Raw genomic sequence first — 20481 nt, forward strand, 5'->3', positions numbered from 1 at the left:
CCCAGCCCAAACAGCAAGCAATGCAGGTGTAGCACGGTGGCTAGGAAAACTCCTAGAAAGGCCAATACCTAGGAAGAAACCTAGAGAGGAACCAGGCTATGTGGGGTGGCCAGTCCTCTTCTGGCTGTGCCGGGTGGAGATTATACAGAACATGGTCAAGATGTTCAATGTTCATAAATGACCAGCATGGTCGAATAATAATAAGGCAGAACAGTTGAAACTAGAGCAGCAGCACAGTCAGGTGGAAGTTGAAACTGGAGCAGCAGCATGGCCAGGTAGACTGGGGACAGCAAGGAGTCATCATGTCAGGTAGTCCTGGGGCATGGTCCTAGGGCTCAGGTCAGTTGAAACTGGAACAGCAGCATGGCCAGGTGGACTGGGGACAGCAAGGAGTCATCATGTCAGGTAGTCCTGGGGCATGGTCCTAGGGCTCAGGTCCTCCGAGAGAGAGAAAGAAAGAGAGAAGGAGGAATTAGAGAACGCACACTTAGATTCACACAGGACACCGAATAGGACAGGAGAAGTACTCCAGATATAACAAACTGACCCCAGCCCCCGACACATAAACTACTGCAGCATAAATACTGGAGGCTGAGACAGGAGGGGTCAGGAGACACTGTGGCCCCATCCGAGGACACCCCCGGACAGGGCCAAACAGGAAGGATATAACCCCACCCACTTTGCCAAAGCACAGCCCCCACACCACTAGAGGGATATCTTCAACCACCAACTTACCATCCTGAGACAAGGCTGAGTATAGCCCACAAAGATCTCCGCCACGGCACAACCCAAGGGGGGGGGGGCGCCAACCCAGACAGGATGACCACAACAGTGAATCAACCCACTCAGGTGACGCACCCCCTCCAGGGACGGCATGAGAGAGCCCCAGCAAGCCAGTGACTCAGCCCCTGTAATAGGGTTAGAGGCAGAGAATCCCAGTGGAAAGAGGGGAACCGGCCAGGCAGAGACAGCAAGGGCGGTTCGTTGCTCCAGAGCCTTTCCGTTCACCTTCCCACTCCTGGGCCAGACTACACTCAATCATATGACCCACTGAAGAGATGAGTCTTCAGTAAAGACTTAAAGGTTGAGACCGAGTTTGCGTCTCTGACATGGGTAGGCAGACCGTTCCATAAAAATGGAGCTCTATAGGAGAAAGCCCTGCCTCCAGCTGTTTGCTTAGAAATTCTAGGGACAATTAGGAGGCCTGCGTCTTGTGACCGTAGCGTACGTATAGGTATGTACGGCAGGACCAAATCAGAGAGATAGGTAGGAGCAAGCCCATGTAATGCTTTGTAGGTTAGCAGTAAAACCTTGAAATCAGCCCTTGCTTTGACAGGAAGCCAGTGTAGAGAGGCTAGCACTGGAGTAATATGATCAAATTTTTGGTTCTAGTCAGGATTCTAGCAGCCGTATTTAGCACTAACTGAAGTTTATTTAGTGCTTTATCCGGGTAGCCGGAAAATAGAGCATTGCAGTAGTCTAACCTAGAAGTGACAAAAGCATGGATTAATTTTTCTGCATCATTTTTGGACAGAAAGTTTAGATTTTTGCAATGTTACGTAGATGGAAAAAAGCTGTCCTCGAAATGGTCTTGATATGTTCTTCAAAAGAGAGATCAGGGTCCAGAGTAACGCCGAGGTCCTTCACAGTTTTATTTGAGACGACTGTACAACCATTAAGATTAATTGTCAGATTCAACAGAAGATCTCTTTGTTTCTTGGGACCTAGAACAAGCATCTCTGTTTTGTCCGAGTTTAATAGTAGAAAGTTTGCAGCCATCCACTTCCTTATGTCTGAAACACATGCTTCTAGCGAGGGCAATTTTGGGGCTTCACCATGTTTCATTGAAATGTACAGCTGTGTGTCATCCGCATAGCAGTGAAAGTTTACATTATGTTTTCGAATAACATCCCCAAGAGGTAAAATATATAGTGAAAACAATAGTGGTCCTAAAACGGAACCTTGAGGAACACCCGAAATTTACAGTTGATTTGTCAGAGGACAAACCATTCACAGAGACAACTGATATCTTTCCGACAGATAAGATCTAAACCAGGCATGCATACATGTGATAAGTTCACCATTATAAAGTTGGATGGTTTTCAGAGATTGGTGGGAGGGGTTGAGGGTAGCGGAAGGGTGGACTAAAATTAAAAATATAAAAAATATGACTAATGTAAATATACTGTGTCCCTAATATGTTTATAGTATGTATAAGCTAGAAGTAGAAGTCTAAGTATTGATGTCCATTATTACTCCAATTGGGGAGGGGTGGTAGGGTTAAGGGAAAAATATATAATGGAATGTTTGTAAAAAAATGTATATGGGGGCTTGAAATGATGCAGACGTTACATTGAAAGGACACACAATCTATCTGCAGTATTAAAGCTGATCTACCCTAAAATAACAAATAGATGGTCATTAAGAGAGGAGACAACGAAAGGAGAGGGAGACTATTAAAGGAGAATTCTGAAGAATGATGACCACTAGACCAGACCTGCCTCTGGGTCACATAGACCTGGGAGAGTTTGTCATAAATGTATAACAAAGGATGTCAAGGAATCTGCTTTTACTGTAGGAGCCAGACTGGGAAAGCTGCATGTTTGGTTACTTAGGTGTGTCTCTTTTTTTAACTGTATGACGGGTGTGTTCTTTATAACGTTCCAATTATTCATACATAGCTGTATGGCTCCATAAGCTCAGTGGTTAGAGCACTGGTCTTGTAAACCAGGGGTCGTGAGTTCAATTCTCACTGGGGCCTTGATTTTGACTCTACCCTCTGTGACATTCATCTGAAACTTTACACAGTGCTGCAAGGGTGGGAGTAACCATTTGCCGATTCTGTCCTGGGCTGCCCATCATGATTTTAAAAGTGCTGAAACTAGAGACAGGAGTAGCAGAGGTCATGTAATCCAGTGATGCATGTTGAAAGAATAACAACATTAACTTGAACTTTTCCTTATATTAACGTAACTCAGTAAAAAAAAAAATTGTAGCGTGTGCATGTTGCGTATATATTTTTGTTCAGTATAGTAAATAATGTCTACTTCTGAGAAAGTATTAAAACTTCTTAAGGATAGGGGGCAGTATTCTGAATTTCTGCCTGACTGACGTGCCCAAAGTAACTGCCTGTTATTCAGGCCCAGAAGCTAGGAAATGCATATAATTGGTAGAATTTGATGGAAAACACTTTGAATTTTCTAAACGGTTAAAATAATGTTTGTGAGTATAACAGAATTCATATGGCAGGCGAAAACCCAAGGAAAAACCATCCAGAAATCGTTTTATTTTTTGGCGCTAAGAAGCCTTTCCAATGCAAGTCTATGGGTCTGTATATAAAAATTCCTCCCAGATTGCTGTACCTATGGATTCCACTAGATGTCAACAGTCTTTAAACCAGGGTTTCAGGCTTGTTTGTTGAAATACGAACAAGTAATAGTAGTTTTTCCCAAGGGAGCTCAACAGGAAAGTAGGCTTTTGGCGCCCATGAATGAGGGTGCGCTCTTGTTATTTTCCTTTCCTATTGAACACCGTTCTTTCTGTCTGGAGTATTATCCTTTATTTACAAATTAGGGTACCTGAGGATTGAATAGAACATTGTTTGACTTGTATGAACAAAGTTTACCGGTAGCTTTTTGGATTCCTTTGTATGCATGTTGAAGGAGTGGATTACTGAAATCAATGGCGCCAACTAAACTAACTTTTTGGGATATAAAGAAGGACTTGATCAAACAAAACGCACATTCATTGTGTAGCTGGGACCCTTGGGATTGCAAACAGAGGAAGATCTTCAAAGGTAAGTGATTTATTTCATTGCTATTTGCTATTCTGTGAAGCCTGTGCTGGTTGAAAAAATATTTTGATGTCGTGCGCTGTCCTCAGATAATCGCATGGTATGCTTCCGCCGTAAAGCCTTTTTGAAATCTGGCAATGCATTTGGATTAACAAGCAGTTAAGCTTTTAAATGATATGACACACTTCTATCTTCATGAATGTTTAATATTATGACTTTGTCATTTGAATTTGGCGCTCTCCAATTTCACCGGATGTTGTGGGAAAAGGGTATTACTGTCAAGAGAAGTGAAACAAGGTTGTCAACTATCGACATATCTATTTATTATGGCCATCGAAATTTTAGCTATTAAAATCAGATCCAACAATAAAATCAAGGCGATAGAAATCCGGGGCTTAAAAACAAAGGTGTCATTGTATGCTGAGGACTCATGCTTTCTTTTAAAACCACCATTTGGATCGCTGCACAGCCTCATAGACAATCTAGATCATTTCTCTAACCTCTCTGGAATACAACTGAACAATGATAAGTTCACCATTATAAAGTTGGATGGTTTTCAGAGATTGGTGGGAGGGGTTGAGGGTAGCTGAAGGGTGGGACTAAATTTAAAAATATAAAAATATGACTAATGTAAAATATACTGTGTCCCTAATATGTTTATAGTATGTATAAGCTAGAAGTAGAAGTCTAAGTATTGATGTCCATTAATTTACTCCAATTAGGGGAGGGGTGGTAGGGTTAAGGGAAAATAATACAATGGAATGTTTGTAAAAAAAATGTATGGGGGATTGGAAATGATGCAGACAGTTACATTGAAAGGACACACAATCTATCTGCACTATTAAAGCTGATCTACCCCTAAAAATAACAAAATAGATGGTCATTAAGAGAGGAGACAATGAAAGGAGGAGAGGAGACTATTAAAGGAGAATTCTGAAGAATGATGACCACTAGACCAGACCTGCCTCTGGGTCACATAGACCTGGGAGAGTTTGTCATTAAATGTATAACAAAGGATGTCAAGGAATCTGCTTTTACTGTAGGAGCCAGACTGGGAAAGCTGCATGTTTGGTTACTTAGGTGTGTCTCTTTTTTTAACTGTATGACGGGTGTGTTCTTTATAACGTTCCAATTATTCGTACATAGCTGTATGGCTCCATAGCTCAGTGGTTAGAGCACTGGTCTTGTAAACCAGGGGTCGTGAGTTCAATTCTCACTGGGGCCTTGATTTTGACTCTACCCTCTGTGACATTCATCTGAAACTTTACACAGTGCTGCAAAGGGTGGGAGTAACCATTTGCCGATTCTGTCCTGGGCTGCCCATCATGATTTTAAAAGTGCTGAAACTAGAGACAGGAGTAGCAGAGGTCATGTAATCCAGTGATGCATGTTGAAAGAATAACAACATTAACTTGAACTTTTCCTTATATTAACTGTAACTCAGTAAAAAAAAAAAATTGTAGCGTGTTGCATGTTGCGTATATATTTTTGTTCAGTATAGTAAATAATGTCTACTTCTGAGAAAGTATTAAAACTTCTTAAGGATAGGGGGCAGTATTCTGAATTTCTGCCTGACTGACGTGCCCAAAGTAAACTGCCTGTTATTCAGGCCCAGAAGCTAGGAAATGCATATAATTGGTAGAATTTGATGGAAAACACTTTGAATTTTCTAAACGGTTAAAATAATGTTTGTGAGTATAACAGAATTCATATGGCAGGCGAAAACCCAAGGAAAAACCATCCAGAAATCGTTTTATTTTTTGGCGCTAAGAAGCCTTTCCAATGCAAGTCTATGGGTCTGTATATAAAAATTCCTCCCAGATTGCTGTACCTATGGATTCCACTAGATGTCAACAGTCTTTAAACAGGGTTTCAGGCTTGTTTGTTGAAATACGAACAAGTAATAGTAGTTTTTCCCAAGGGAGCTCAACAGGAAAAGTAGGCTTTTGGCGCCCATGAATGAGGGTGCGCTCTTCGTTATTTTCCTTTCCTATTGAACACCGTTCTTTCTGTCTGGAGGTTTATCCTTTATTTACAAATTAGGGTACCTGAGGATTGAATAGAACATTGTTTGACTTGTATGAACAAAGTTTACCGGTAGCTTTTTGGATTCCTTTGTATGCATGTTGAAGGAGTGGATTACTGAAATCAATGGCGCCAACTAAACTAACTTTTTGGGATATAAAGAAGGACTTGATCAAACAAGACGCACATTCATTGTGTAGCTGGGACCCTTGGGATTGCAAACAGAGGAAGATCTTCAAAGGTAAGTGATTTATTTCATTGCTATTTGCTATTCTGTGAAGCCTGTGCTGGTTGAAAAAATATTTTGATGTGGTGCGCTGTCCTCAGATAATCGCATGGTATGCTTCCGCCGTAAAGCCTTTTTGAAATCTGGCAATGCATTTGGATTAACAAGCAGTTAAGCTTTTAAATGATATGACACACTTCTATCTTCATGAATGTTTAATATTATGACTTTGTCATTTGAATTTGGCGCTCTCCAATTTCACCGGATGTTCTGGGAAAAGGGTATTACTGTCAAGAGAAGTGAAACAAGGTTGTCAACTATCGACATATCTATTTATTATGGCCATCGAAATTTTAGCTTTTAAAATCAGATCCAACAATAAAATCAAGGCGATAGAAATCCGGGGCTTAAAAACAAAGGTGTCATTGTATGCTGAGGACTCATGCTTTCTTTTAAAACCACCATTTGGATCGCTGCACAGCCTCATAGACAATCTAGATCATTTCTCTAACCTCTCTGGAATACAACTGAACAATGATAAGTTCACCATTATAAAGTTGGATGGTTTTCAGAGATTGGTGGGAGGGGTTGAGGGTAGCTGAAGGGTGGGACTAAATTTAAAAATATAAAAATATGACTAATGTAAAATATACTGTGTCCCTAATATGTTTATAGTATGTATAAGCTAGAAGTAGAAGTCTAAGTATTGATGTCCATTAATTTACTCCAATTAGGGGAGGGGTGGTAGGGTTAAGGGAAAATAATACAATGGAATGTTTGTAAAAAAAATGTATGGGGGATTGGAAATGATGCAGACAGTTACATTGAAAGGACACACAATCTATCTGCACTATTAAAGCTGATCTACCCCTAAAAATAACAAAATAGATGGTCATTAAGAGAGGAGACAATGAAAGGAGGAGAGGAGACTATTAAAGGAGAATTCTGAAGAATGATGACCACTAGACCAGACCTGCCTCTGGGTCACATAGACCTGGGAGAGTTTGTCATTAAATGTATAACAAAGGATGTCAAGGAATCTGCTTTTACTGTAGGAGCCAGACTGGGAAAGCTGCATGTTTGGTTACTTAGGTGTGTCTCTTTTTTTAACTGTATGACGGGTGTGTTCTTTATAACGTTCCAATTATTCGTACATAGCAGTATGGCTCCATAGCTCAGTGGTTAGAGCACTGGTCTTGTAAACCAGGGGTCGTGAGTTCAATTCTCACTGGGGCCTTGATTTTGACTCTACCCTCTGTGACATTCATCTGAAACTTTACACAGTGCTGCAAAGGGTGGGAGTAACCATTTGCCGATTCTGTCCTGGGCTGCCCATCATGATTTTAAAAGTGCTGAAACTAGAGACAGGAGTAGCAGAGGTCATGTAATCCAGTGATGCATGTTGAAAGAATAACAACATTAACTTGAACTTTTCCTTATATTAACTGTAACTCAGTAAAAAAAAAAAATTGTTGCGTGTTGCGTATATATTTTTGTTCAGTATAGTAAATAATGTCTACTTCTGAGAAAGTATTAAAACTTCTTAAGGATAGGGGGCAGTATTCTGAATTTCTGCCTGACTGACGTGCCCAAAGTAAACTGCCTGTTATTCAGGCCCAGATGCTAGGAAATGCATATAATTGGTAGAATTTGATGGAAAACACTTTGAATTTTCTAAACGGTTAAAATAATGTTTGTGAGTATAACAGAATTCATATGGCAGGCGAAAACCCAAGGAAAAACCATCCAGAAATCGTTTTATTTTTTGGCGCTAAGAAGCCTTTCCAATGCAAGTCTATGGGTCTGTATATAAAAATTCCTCCCAGATTGCTGTACCTATGGATTCCACTAGATGTCAACAGTCTTTAAACAGGGTTTCAGGCTTGTTTGTTGAAATACGAACAAGTAATAGTAGTTTTTCCCAAGGGAGCTCAACAGGAAAAGTAGGCTTTTGGCGCCCATGAATGAGGGTGCGCTCTTCGTTATTTTCCTTTCCTATTGAACACCGTTCTTTCTGTCTGGAGTATTATCCTTTATTTACAAATTAGGGTACCTGAGGATTGAATAGAACATTGTTTGACTTGTATGAACAAAGTTTACCGGTAGCTTTTTGGATTCCTTTGTATGCATGTTGAAGGAGTGGATTACTGAAATCAATGGCGCCAACTAAACTAACTTTTTGGGATATAAAGAAGGACTTGATCAAACAAAACGCACATTCATTGTGTAGCTGGGACCCTTGGGATTGCAAACAGAGGAAGATCTTCAAAGGTAAGTGATTTATTTCATTGCTATTTGCTATTCTGTGAAGCCTGTGCTGGTTGAAAAAATATTTTGATGTCGTGCGCTGTCCTCAGATAATCGCATGGTATGCTTCCGCCGTAAAGCCTTTTTGAAATCTGGCAATGCATTTGGATTAACAAGCAGTTAAGCTTTTAAATGATATGACACACTTCTATCTTCATGAATGTTTAATATTATGACTTTGTCATTTGAATTTGGCGCTCTCCAATTTCACCGGATGTTGTGGGAAAAGGGTATTACTGTCAAGAGAAGTGAAACAAGGTTGTCAACTATCGACATATCTATTTATTATGGCCATCGAAATTTTAGCTATTAAAATCAGATCCAACAATAAAATCAAGGCGATAGAAATCCGGGGCTTAAAAACAAAGGTGTCATTGTATGCTGAGGACTCATGCTTTCTTTTAAAACCACCATTTGGATCGCTGCACAGCCTCATAGACAATCTAGATCATTTCTCTAACCTCTCTGGAATACAACTGAACAATGATAAGTTCACCATTATAAAGTTGGATGGTTTTCAGAGATTGGTGGGAGGGGTTGAGGGTAGCTGAAGGGTGGGACTAAATTTAAAAATATAAAAATATGACTAATGTAAAATATACTGTGTCCCTAATATGTTTATAGTATGTATAAGCTAGAAGTAGAAGTCTAAGTATTGATGTCCATTAATTTACTCCAATTAGGGGAGGGGTGGTAGGGTTAAGGGAAAATAATACAATGGAATGTTTGTAAAAAAAATGTATGGGGGATTGGAAATGATGCAGACAGTTACATTGAAAGGACACACAATCTATCTGCACTATTAAAGCTGATCTACCCCTAAAAATAACAAAATAGATGGTCATTAAGAGAGGAGACAATGAAAGGAGGAGAGGAGACTATTAAAGGAGAATTCTGAAGAATGATGACCACTAGACCAGACCTACCTCTGGGTCACATAGACCTGGGAGAGTTTGTCATTAAATGTATAACAAAGGATGTCAAGGAATCTGCTTTAACTGTAGGAGCCAGACTGGGAAAGCTGCATGTTTGGTTACTTAGGTGTGTCTCTTTTTTTAACTGTATGACGGGTGTGTTCTTTATAACGTTCCAATTATTCATACATAGCTGTATGGCTCCATAGCTCAGTGGTTAGAGCACTGGTCTTGTAAACCAGGGGTCGTGAGTTCAATTCTCACTGGGGCCTTGATTTTGACTCTACCCTCTGTGACATTCATCTGAAACTTTACACAGTGCTGCAAAGGGTGGGAGTAACCATTTGCCGATTCTGTCCTGGGCTGCCCATCATGATTTTAAAAGTGCTGAAACTAGAGACAGGAGTAGCAGAGGTCATGTAATCCAGTGATGCATGTTGAAAGAATAACAACATTAACTTGAACTTTTCCTTATATTAACTGTAACTCAGTAAAAAAAAAAAATTGTTGCGTGTTGCGTATATATTTTTGTTCAGTATAGTAAATAATGTCTACTTCTGAGAAAGTATTAAAACTTCTTAAGGATAGGGGGCAGTATTCTGAATTTCTGCCTGACTGACGTGCCCAAAGTAAACTGCCTGTTATTCAGGCCCAGATGCTAGGAAATGCATATAATTGGTAGAATTTGATGGAAAACACTTTGAATTTTCTAAACGGTTAAAATAATGTTTGTGAGTATAACAGAATTCATATGGCAGGCGAAAACCCAAGGAAAAACCATCCAGAAATCGTTTTATTTTTTGGCGCTAAGAAGCCTTTCCAATGCAAGTCTATGGGTCTGTATATAAAAATTCCTCCCAGATTGCTGTACCTATGGATTCCACTAGATGTCAACAGTCTTTAAACAGGGTTTCAGGCTTGTTTGTTGAAATACGAACAAGTAATAGTAGTTTTTCCCAAGGGAGCTCAAAAGGAAAAGTAGGCTTTTGGCGCCCATGAATGAGGGTGCGCTCTTCGTTATTTTCCTTTCCTATTGAACACCGTTCTTTCTGTCTGGAGTATTATCCTTTATTTACAAATTAGGGTACCTGAGGATTGAATAGAACATTGTTTGACTTGTATGAACAAAGTTTACCGGTAGCTTTTTGGATTCCTTTGTATGCATGTTGAAGGAGTGGATTACTGAAATCAATGGCGCCAACTAAACTAACTTTTTGGGATATAAAGAAGGACTTGATCAAACAAGACGCACATTCATTGTGTAGCTGGGACCCTTGGGATTGCAAACAGAGGAAGATCTTCAAAGGTAAGTGATTTATTTCATTGCTATTTGCTATTCTGTGAAGCCTGTGCTGGTTGAAAAAATATTTTGATGTGGTGCGCTGTCCTCAGATAATCGCATGGTATGCTTCCGCCGTAAAGCCTTTTTGAAATCTGGCAATGCATTTGGATTAACAAGCAGTTAAGCTTTTAAATGATATGACACACTTCTATCTTCATGAATGTTTAATATTATGACTTTGTCATTTGAATTTGGCGCTCTCCAATTTCACCGGATGTTGTGGGAAAAGGGTATTACTGTCAAGAGAAGTGAAACAAGGTTGTCAACTATCGACATATCTATTTATTATGGCCATCGAAATGTTAGCTATTAAAATCAGATCCAACAATAAAATCAAGGGGATAGAAATCCGGGGCTTAAAAACAAAGGTGTCATTGTATGCTGAGGACTCATGCTTTCTTTTAAAACCACCATTTGGATCGCTGCACAGCCTCATAGACAATCTAGATCATTTCTCTAACCTCCCTGGAATATAACTGAACAATGATAAATCAAATCAAATCAAATCAAATTTATTTATATAGCCCTTCGTACATCAGCTGATATCTCAAAGTGCTGTACAGAAACCCAGCCTAAAACCCCAAACAGCAAGCAATGCAGGTGTAGAAGCACGGTGGCTAGGAAAATCTCCCTAGAAAAGGCCAATACCTAGGAAGAAACCTAGAGAGGAACCAGGCTATGTGGGGTGGCCAGTCCTCTTCTGGCTGTGCCGGGTGGAGATTATAACAGAACATGGCCAAGATGTTCAATGTTCATAAATGACCAGCATGGTCGAATAATAATAAGGCAGAACAGTTGAAACTAGAGCAGCAGCACAGTCAGGTGGAAGTTGAAACTGGAGCAGCAGCATGGCCAGGTAGACTGGGGACAGCAAGGAGTAATCATGTCAGGTAGTCCTGGGGCATGGTCCTAGGGCTCAGGTCAGTTGAAACTGGAACAGCAGCATGGCCAGGTGGACTGGGGACAGCAAGGAGTCATCATGTCAGGTAGTCCTGGGGCATGGTCCTAGGGCTCAGGTCCTCCGAGAGAGAGAAAGAAAGAGAGAAGGAGAGAATTAGAGAACGCACACTTAGATTCACACAGGACACCGAATAGGACAGGAGAAGTACTCCAGATATAACAAACTGACCCCAGCCCCCCGACACATAAACTACTGCAGCATAAATACTGGAGGCTGAGACAGGAGGGGTCAGGAGACACTGTGGCCCCATCCGAGGACACCCCCGGACAGGGCCAAACAGGAAGGATATAACCCCACCCACTTTGCCAAAGCACAGCCCCCACACCACTAGAGGGATATCTTCAACCACCAACTTAACATCCTGAGACAAGGCTGAGTATAGCCCACAAAGATCTCCGCCACGGCACAACCCAAGGGGGGGGCGCCAACCCAGACAGGATGACCACAACAGTGAATCAACCCACTCAGGTGACGCACCCCCTCCAGGGACGGCATGAGAGAGCCCCAGCAAGCCAGTGACTCAGCCCCTGTAATAGGGTTAGAGGCAGAGAATCCCAGTGGAAAGAGGGGAACCGGCCAGGCAGAGACAGCAAGGGCGGTTCGTTGCTCCAGAGCCTTTCCGTTCACCTTCCCACTCCTGGGCCAGACTACACTCAATCATATGACCCACTGAAGAGATGAGTCTTCAGTAAAGACTTAAAGGTTGAGACCGAGTTTGCGTCTCTGACATGGGTAGGCAGACCGTTCCATAAAAATGGAGCTCTATAGGAGAAAGCCCTGCCTCCAGCTGTTTGCTTAGAAATTCTAGGGACAATTAGGAGGCCTGCGTCTTGTGACCGTAGCGTACGTATAGGTATGTACGGCAGGACCAAATCAGAGAGATAGGTAGGAGCAAGCCCATGTAATGCTTTGTAGGTTAGCAGTAAAACCTTGAAATCAGCCCTTGCTTTGACAGGAAGCCAGTGTAGAGAGGCTAGCACTGGAGTAATATGATCAAATTTTTTGGTTCTAGTCAGGATTCTAGCAGCCGTATTTAGCACTAACTGAAGTTTATTTAGTGCTTTATCCGGGTAGCCGGAAAATAGAGCATTGCAGTAGTCTAACCTAGAAGTGACAAAAGCATGGATTAATTTTTCTGCATCATTTTTGGACAGAAAGTTTAAGATTTTTGCAATGTTACGTAGATGGAAAAAAGCTGTCCTCGAAATGGTCTTGATATGTTCTTCAAAAGAGAGATCAGGGTCCAGAGTAACGCCGAGGTCCTTCACAGTTTTATTTGAGACGACTGTACAACCATTAAGATTAATTGTCAGATTCAACAGAAGATCTCTTTGTTTCTTGGGACCTAGAACAAGCATCTCTGTTTTGTCCGAGTTTAATAGTAGAAAGTTTGCAGCCATCCACTTCCTTATGTCTGAAACACATGCTTCTAGCGAGGGCAATTTTGGGGCTTCACCATGTTTCATTGAAATGTACAGCTGTGTGTCATCCGCATAGCAGTGAAAGTTTACATTATGTTTTCGAATAACATCCCCAAGAGGTAAAATATATAGTGAAAACAATAGTGGTCCTAAAACGGAACCTTGAGGAACACCGAAATTTACAGTTGATTTGTCAGAGGACAAACCATTCACAGAGACAAACTGATATCTTTCCGACAGATAAGATCTAAACCAGGCCAGAACATGTGATAAGTTCACCATTATAAAGTTGGATGGTTTTCAGAGATTGGTGGGAGGGGTTGAGGGTAGCTGAAGGGTGGGACTAAAATTAAAAATATAAAAATATGACTAATGTAAAATATACTGTGTCCCTAATATGTTTATAGTATGTATAAGCTAGAAGTAGAAGTCTAAGTATTGATGTCCATTAATTTACTCCAATTAGGGGAGGGGTGGTAGGGTTAAGGGAAAATAATATAATGGAATGTTTGTAAAAAAAATGTATGGGGGATTGGAAATGATGCAGACAGTTACATTGAAAGGACACTCAATCTATCTGCAGTATTAAAGCTGATCTACCCCTAAAAATAACAAAATAGATGGTCATTAAGAGAGGAGACAATGAAAGGAGGAGAGGAGACTATTAAAGGAGAATTCTGAAGAATGATGACCACTAGACCAGACCTGCCTCTGGGTCACATAGACCTGGGAGAGTTTGTCATTAAATGTATAACAAAGGATGTCAAGGAATCTGCTTTTACTGTAGGAGCCAGACTGGGAAAGCTGCATGTTTGGTTACTTAGGTGTGTCTCTTTTTTTAACTGTATGACGGGTGTGTTCTTTATAACGTTCCAATTATTCATACATAGCTGTATGGCTCCATAGCTCAGTGGTTAGAGCACTGGTCTTGTAAACCAGGGGTCGTGAGTTCAATTCTCACTGGGGCCTTGATTTTGACTCTACCCTCTGTGACATTCATCTGAAACTTTACACAGTGCTGCAAAGGGTGGGAGTAACCATTTGCCGATTCTGTCCTGGGCTGCCCATCATGATTTTAAAAGTGCTGAAACTAGAGACAGGAGTAGCAGAGGTCATGTAATCCAGTGATGCATGTTGAAAGAATAACAACATTAACTTGAACTTTTCCTTATATTAACTGTAACTCAGTAAAAAAAAAAATTGTAGCGTGTTGCATGTTGCGTATATATTTTTGTTCAGTATAGTAAATAATGTCTACTTCTGAGAAAGTATTAAAACTTCTTAAGGATAGGGGGCAGTATTCTGAATTTCTGCCTGACTGACGTGCCCAAAGTAAACTGCCTGTTATTCAGGCCCAGAAGCTAGGAAATGCATATAATTGGTAGAATTTGATGGAAAACACTTTGAATTTTCTAAACGGTTAAAATAATGTTTGTGAGTATAACAGAATTCATATGGCAGGCGAAAACCCAAGGAAAAACCATCCAGAAATCGTTTTATTTTTTGGCGCTAAGAAGCCTTTCCAATGCAAGTCTATGGGTCTGTATATAAAAATTCCTCCCAGATTGCTGTACCTATGGATTCCACTAGATGTCAACAGTCTTTAAACAGGGTTTCAGGCTTGTTTGTTGAAATACGAACAAGTAATAGTAGTTTTTCCCAAGGGAGCTCAACAGGAAAAGTAGGCTTTTGGCGCCCATGAATGAGGGTGCGCTCTTCGTTATTTTCCTTTCCTATTGAACACCGTTCTTTCTGTCTGGAGTATTATCCTTTATTTACAAATTAGGGTACCTGAGGATTGAATAGAACATTGTTTGACTTGTATGAACAAAGTTTACCGGTAGCTTTTTGGATTCCTTTGTATGCATGTTGAAGGAGTGGATTACTGAAATCAATGGCGCCAACTAAACTAACTTTTTGGATATAAAGAAGGACTTGATCAAACAAAACGCACATTCATTGTGTAGCTGGGACCCTTGGGATTGCAAACAGAGGAAGATCTTCAAAGGTAAGTGATTTATTTCATCGCTATTTGCGATTCTGTGAAGCCTGTGCTGGTTGAAAAAATATTTTGATGTGGTGCGCTGTCCTCAGATAATCACATGGTATGCTTCCGCCGTAAAGCCTTTTTGAAATCTGGCAATGCATTTGGATTAACAAGCAGTTAAGCTTTTAAATGATATGACACACTTCTATCTTCATGAATGTTTAATATTATGACTTTGTCATTTGAATTTGGCGCTCTCCAATTTCACCGGATGTTGTGGGAAAAGGGTATTACTGTCAAGAGAAGTGAAACAAGGTTGTCAACTATCGACATATCTATTTATTATGGCCATCGAAATTTTAGCTATTAAAATCAGATCCAACAATAAAATCAAGGCGATAGAAATCCGGGGCTTAAAAACAAAGGTGTCATTGTATGCTGAGGACTCATGCTTTCTTTTAAAACCACCATTTGGATCGCTGCACAGCCTCATAGACAATCTAGATCATTTCTCTAACCTCTCTGGAATACAACTGAACAATGATAAGTTCACCATTATAAAGTTGGATGGTTTTCAGAGATTGGTGGGAGGGGTTGAGGGTAGCTGAAGGGTGGGACTAAATTTAAAAATATAAAAATATGACTAATGTAAAATATACTGTGTCCCTAATATGTTTATAGTATGTATAAGCTAGAAGTAGAAGTCTAAGTATTGATGTCCATTAATTTACTCCAATTAGGGGAGGGGTGGTAGGGTTAAGGGAAAATAATACAATGGAATGTTTGTAAAAAAAATGTATGGGGGATTGGAAATGATGCAGACAGTTACATTGAAAGGACACACAATCTATCTGCACTATTAAAGCTGATCTACCCCTAAAAATAACAAAATAGATGGTCATTAAGAGAGGAGACAATGAAAGGAGGAGAGGAGACTATTAAAGGAGAATTCTGAAGAATGATGACCACTAGACCAGACCTGCCTCTGGGTCACATAGACCTGGGAGAGTTTGTCATTAAATGTATAACAAAGGATGTCAAGGAATCTGCTTTTACTGTAGGAGCCAGACTGGGAAAGCTGCATGTTTGGTTACTTAGGTGTGTCTCTTTTTTTAACTGTATGACGGGTGTGTTCTTTATAACGTTCCAATTATTCGTACATAGCAGTATGGCTCCATAGCTCAGTGGTTAGAGCACTGGTCTTGTAAACCAGGGGTCGTGAGTTCAATTCTCACTGGGGCCTTGATTTTGACTCTACCCTCTGTGACATTCATCTGAAACTTTACACAGTGCTGCAAAGGGTGGGAGTAACCATTTGCCGATTCTGTCCTGGGCTGCCCATCATGATTTTAAAAGTGCTGAAACTAGAGACAGGAGTAGCAGAGGTCATGTAATCCAGTGATGCATGTTGAAAGAATAACAACATTAACTTGAACTTTTCCTTATATTAACTGTAACTCAGTAAAAAAAAAAAATTGTAGCGTGTTGCGTGTTGCGTATATATTTTTGTTCAGTATAGTAAATAATGTCTACTTCTGAGAAAGTATTAAAACTTCTTAAGGATAGGGGGCAGTATTCTGAATTTCTGCCTGACTGACGTGCCCAAAGTAAACTGCCTGTTATTCAGGCCCAGAAGCTAGGAAATGCATATAATTGGTAGAATTTGATGGAAAACACTTTGAATTTTCTAAACGGTTAAAATAATGTTTGTGAGTATAACAGAATTCATATGGCAGGCGAAAACCCAAGGAAAAACCATCCAGAAATCGTTTTATTTTTTGGCGCTAAGAAGCCTTTCCAATGCAAGTCTATGGGTCTGTATATAAAAATTCCTCCCAGATTGCTGTACCTATGGATTCCACTAGATGTCAACAGTCTTTAAACAGGGTTTCAGGCTTGTTTGTTGAAATACGAACAAGTAATAGTAGTTTTTCCCAAGGGAGCTCAACAGGAAAAGTAGGCTTTTGGCGCCCATGAATGAGGGTGCGCTCTTCGTTATTTTCCTTTCCTATTGAACACCGTTCTTTCTGTCTGGAGTATATCCTTTATTTACAAATTAGGGTACCTGAGGATTGAATAGAACATTGTTTGACTTGTATGAACAAAGTTTACCGGTAGCTTTTTGGATTCCTTTGTATGCATGTTGAAGGAGTGGATTACTGAAATCAATGGCGCCAACTAAACTAACTTTTTGGGATATAAAGAAGGACTTGATCAAACAAAACGCACATTCATTGTGTAGCTGGGACCCTTGGGATTGCAAACAGAGGAAGATCTTCAAAGGTAAGTGATTTATTTCATTGCTATTTGCTATTCTGTGAAGCCTGTGCTGGTTGAAAAAATATTTTGATGTGGTGCGCTGTCCTCAGATAATCGCATGGTATGCTTCCGCCGTAAAGCCTTTTTGAAATCTGGCAATGCATTTGGATTAACAAGCAGTTAAGCTTTTAAATGATATGACACACTTCTATCTTCATGAATGTTTAATATTATGACTTTGTCATTTGAATTTGGCGCTCTCCAATTTCACCGGATGTTGTGGGAAAAGGGTATTACTGTCAAGAGAAGTGAAACAAGGTTGTCAACTATCGACATATCTATTTATTATGGCCATCGAAATTTTAGCTATTAAAATCAGATCCAACAATAAAATCAAGGCGATAGAAATCCGGGGCTTAAAAACAAAGGTGTCATTGTATGCTGAGGACTCATGCTTTCTTTTAAAACCACCATTTGGATCGCTGCACAGCCTCATAGACAATCTAGATCATTTCTCTAACCTCTCTGGAATACAACTGAACAATGATAAGTTCACCATTATAAAGTTGGATGGTTTTCAGAGATTGGTGGGAGGGGTTGAGGGTAGCTGAAGGGTGGGACTAAATTAAAAATATAAAAATATGACTAATGTAAAATATACTGTGTCCCTAATATGTTTATAGTATGTATAAGCTAGAAGTAGAAGTCTAAGTATTGATGTCCATTAATTTACTCCAATTAGGGGAGGGGTGGTAGGGTTAAGGGAAAATAATACAATGGAATGTTTGTAAAAAAAATGTATGGGGGATTGGAAATGATGCAGACAGTTACATTGAAAGGACACACAATCTATCTGCAGTATTAAAGCTGATCTACCCCTAAAAATAACAAAATAGATGGTCATTAAGAGAGGAGACAATGAAAGGAGGAGAGGAGACTATTAAAGGAGAATTCTGAAGAATGATGACCACTAGACCAGACCTGCCTCTGGGTCACATAGACCTGGGAGAGTTTGTCATTAAATGTATAACAAAGGATGTCAAGGAATCTGCTTTTACTGTAGGAGCCAGACTGGGAAAGCTGCATGTTTGGTTACTTAGGTGTGTCTCTTTTTTTAACTGTATGACGGGTGTGTTCTTTATAACGTTCCAATTATTCATACATAGCAGTATGGCTCCATAGCTCAGTGGTTAGAGCACTGGTCTTGTAAACCAGGGGTCGTGAGTTCAATTCTCACTGGGGCCTTGATTTTGACTCTACCCTCTGTGACATTCATCTGAAACTTTACACAGTGCTGCAAAGGGTGGGAGTAACCATTTGCCGATTCTGTCCTGGGCTGCCCATCATGATTTTAAAAGTGCTGAAACTAGAGACAGGAGTAGCAGAGGTCATGTAATCCAGTGATGCATGTTGAAAGAATAACAACATTAACTTGAACTTTTCCTTATATTAACTGTAACTCAGTAAAAAAAAAAAATTGTTGCGTGTTGCGTATATATTTTTGTTCAGTATAGTAAATAATGTCTACTTCTGAGAAAGTATTAAAACTTCTTAAGGATAGGGGGCAGTATTCTGAATTTCTGCCTGACTGACGTGCCCAAAGTAAACTGCCTGTTATTCAGGCCCAGATGCTAGGAAATGCATATAATTGGTAGAATTTGATGGAAAACACTTTGAATTTTCTAAACGGTTAAAATAATGTTTGTGAGTATAACAGAATTCATATGGCAGGCGAAAACCCAAGGAAAAACCATCCAGAAATCGTTTTATTTTTTGGCGCTAAGAAGCCTTTCCAATGCAAGTCTATGGGTCTGTATATAAAAATTCCTCCCAGATTGCTGTACCTATGGATTCCACTAGATGTCAACAGTCTTTAAACAGGGTTTCAGGCTTGTTTGTTGAAATACGAACAAGTAATAGTAGTTTTTCCCAAGGGAGCTCAACAGGAAAAGTAGGCTTTTGGCGCCCATGAATGAGGGTGCGCTCTTCGTTATTTTCCTTTCCTATTGAACACCGTTCTTTCTGTCTGGAGGTTTATCCTTTATTTACAAATTAGGGTACCTGAGGATTGAATAGAACATTGTTTGACTTGTATGAACAAAGTTTACCGGTAGCTTTTTGGATTCCTTTGTATGCATGTTGAAGGAGTGGATTACTGAAATCAATGGCGCCAACTAAACTAACTTTTTGGGATATAAAGAAGGACTTGATCAAACAAGACGCACATTCATTGTGTAGCTGGGACCCTTGGGATTGCAAACAGAGGAAGATCTTCAAAGGTAAGTGATTTATTTCATTGCTATTTGCTATTCTGTGAAGCCTGTGCTGGTTGAAAAAATATTTTGATGTGGTGCGCTGTCCTCAGATAATCGCATGGTATGCTTCCGCCGTAAAGCCTTTTTGAAATCTGGCAATGCATTTGGATTAACAAGCAGTTAAGCTTTTAAATGATATGACACACTTCTATCTTCATGAATGTTTAATATTATGACTTTGTCATTTGAATTTGGCGCTCTCCAATTTCACCGGATGTTGTGGGAAAAGGGTATTACTGTCAAGAGAAGTGAAACAAGGTTGTCAACTATCGACATATCTATTTATTATGGCCATCGAAATTTTAGCTATTAAAATCAGATCCAACAATAAAATCAAGGCGATAGAAATCCGGGGCTTAAAAACAAAGGTGTCATTGTATGCTGAGGACTCATGCTTTCTTTTAAAACCACCATTTGGATCGCTGCACAGCCTCATAGACAATCTAGATCATTTCTCTAACCTCTCTGGAATACAACTGAACAATGATAAGTTCACCATTATAAAGTTGGATGGTTTTCAGAGATTGGTGGGAGGGGTTGAGGGTAGCTGAAGGGTGGGACTAAAATTAAAAATATAAAAATATGACTAATGTAAAATATACTGTGTCCCTAATATGTTTATAGTATGTATAAGCTAGAAGTAGAAGTCTAAGTATTGATGTCCATTAATTTACTCCAATTAGGGGAGGGGTGGTAGGGTTAAGGGAAAATAATATAATGGAATGTTTGTAAAAAAAATGTATGGGGGATTGGAAATGATGCAGACAGTTACATTGAAAGGACACACAAGCTATCTGCAGTATTAAAGCTGATCTACCCCTAAAAATAACAAAATAGATGGTCATTAAGAGAGGAGACAATGAAAGGAGGAGAGGAGACTATTAAAGGAGAATTCTGAAGAATGATGACCACTAGACCAGACCTGCCTCTG

The 20481-nt window shown here is 39.8% G+C and overlaps 7 non-coding genes across 7 annotated transcripts; all 7 read left to right on the top strand.

Moving 5' to 3' along the window:
* The first annotated feature begins 2687 nt into the window (after positions 1–2687).
* On the top strand, positions 2688–2761 carry trnat-ugu (transfer RNA threonine (anticodon UGU)). The gene has a single exon. It is a non-coding gene; the product is annotated as a tRNA-Thr (tRNA).
* A 2184-nt stretch (positions 2762–4945) lies between these two features.
* trnat-ugu (transfer RNA threonine (anticodon UGU)) lies at positions 4946–5018 on the top strand. The gene has a single exon. It is a non-coding gene; the product is annotated as a tRNA-Thr (tRNA).
* Positions 5019–7208: 2190 nt separating this feature from the next.
* trnat-ugu (transfer RNA threonine (anticodon UGU)) lies at positions 7209–7281 on the top strand. Its single transcript has one exon. It is a non-coding gene; the product is annotated as a tRNA-Thr (tRNA).
* A 2183-nt stretch (positions 7282–9464) lies between these two features.
* trnat-ugu (transfer RNA threonine (anticodon UGU)) lies at positions 9465–9537 on the top strand. The gene has a single exon. It is a non-coding gene; the product is annotated as a tRNA-Thr (tRNA).
* A 4348-nt stretch (positions 9538–13885) lies between these two features.
* Positions 13886–13958, top strand: trnat-ugu (transfer RNA threonine (anticodon UGU)). The gene has a single exon. It is a non-coding gene; the product is annotated as a tRNA-Thr (tRNA).
* A 2188-nt stretch (positions 13959–16146) lies between these two features.
* Positions 16147–16219, top strand: trnat-ugu (transfer RNA threonine (anticodon UGU)). The gene has a single exon. It is a non-coding gene; the product is annotated as a tRNA-Thr (tRNA).
* A 2188-nt stretch (positions 16220–18407) lies between these two features.
* On the top strand, positions 18408–18480 carry trnat-ugu (transfer RNA threonine (anticodon UGU)). The gene has a single exon. It is a non-coding gene; the product is annotated as a tRNA-Thr (tRNA).
* The last annotated feature ends 2001 nt before the right edge of the window (positions 18481–20481 follow it).

Source organism: Oncorhynchus kisutch, linkage group LG13, assembly GCF_002021735.2.
Source record: "Oncorhynchus kisutch isolate 150728-3 linkage group LG13, Okis_V2, whole genome shotgun sequence".
NCBI classification, from domain to species: Eukaryota; Metazoa; Chordata; class Actinopteri; order Salmoniformes; family Salmonidae; genus Oncorhynchus; species Oncorhynchus kisutch.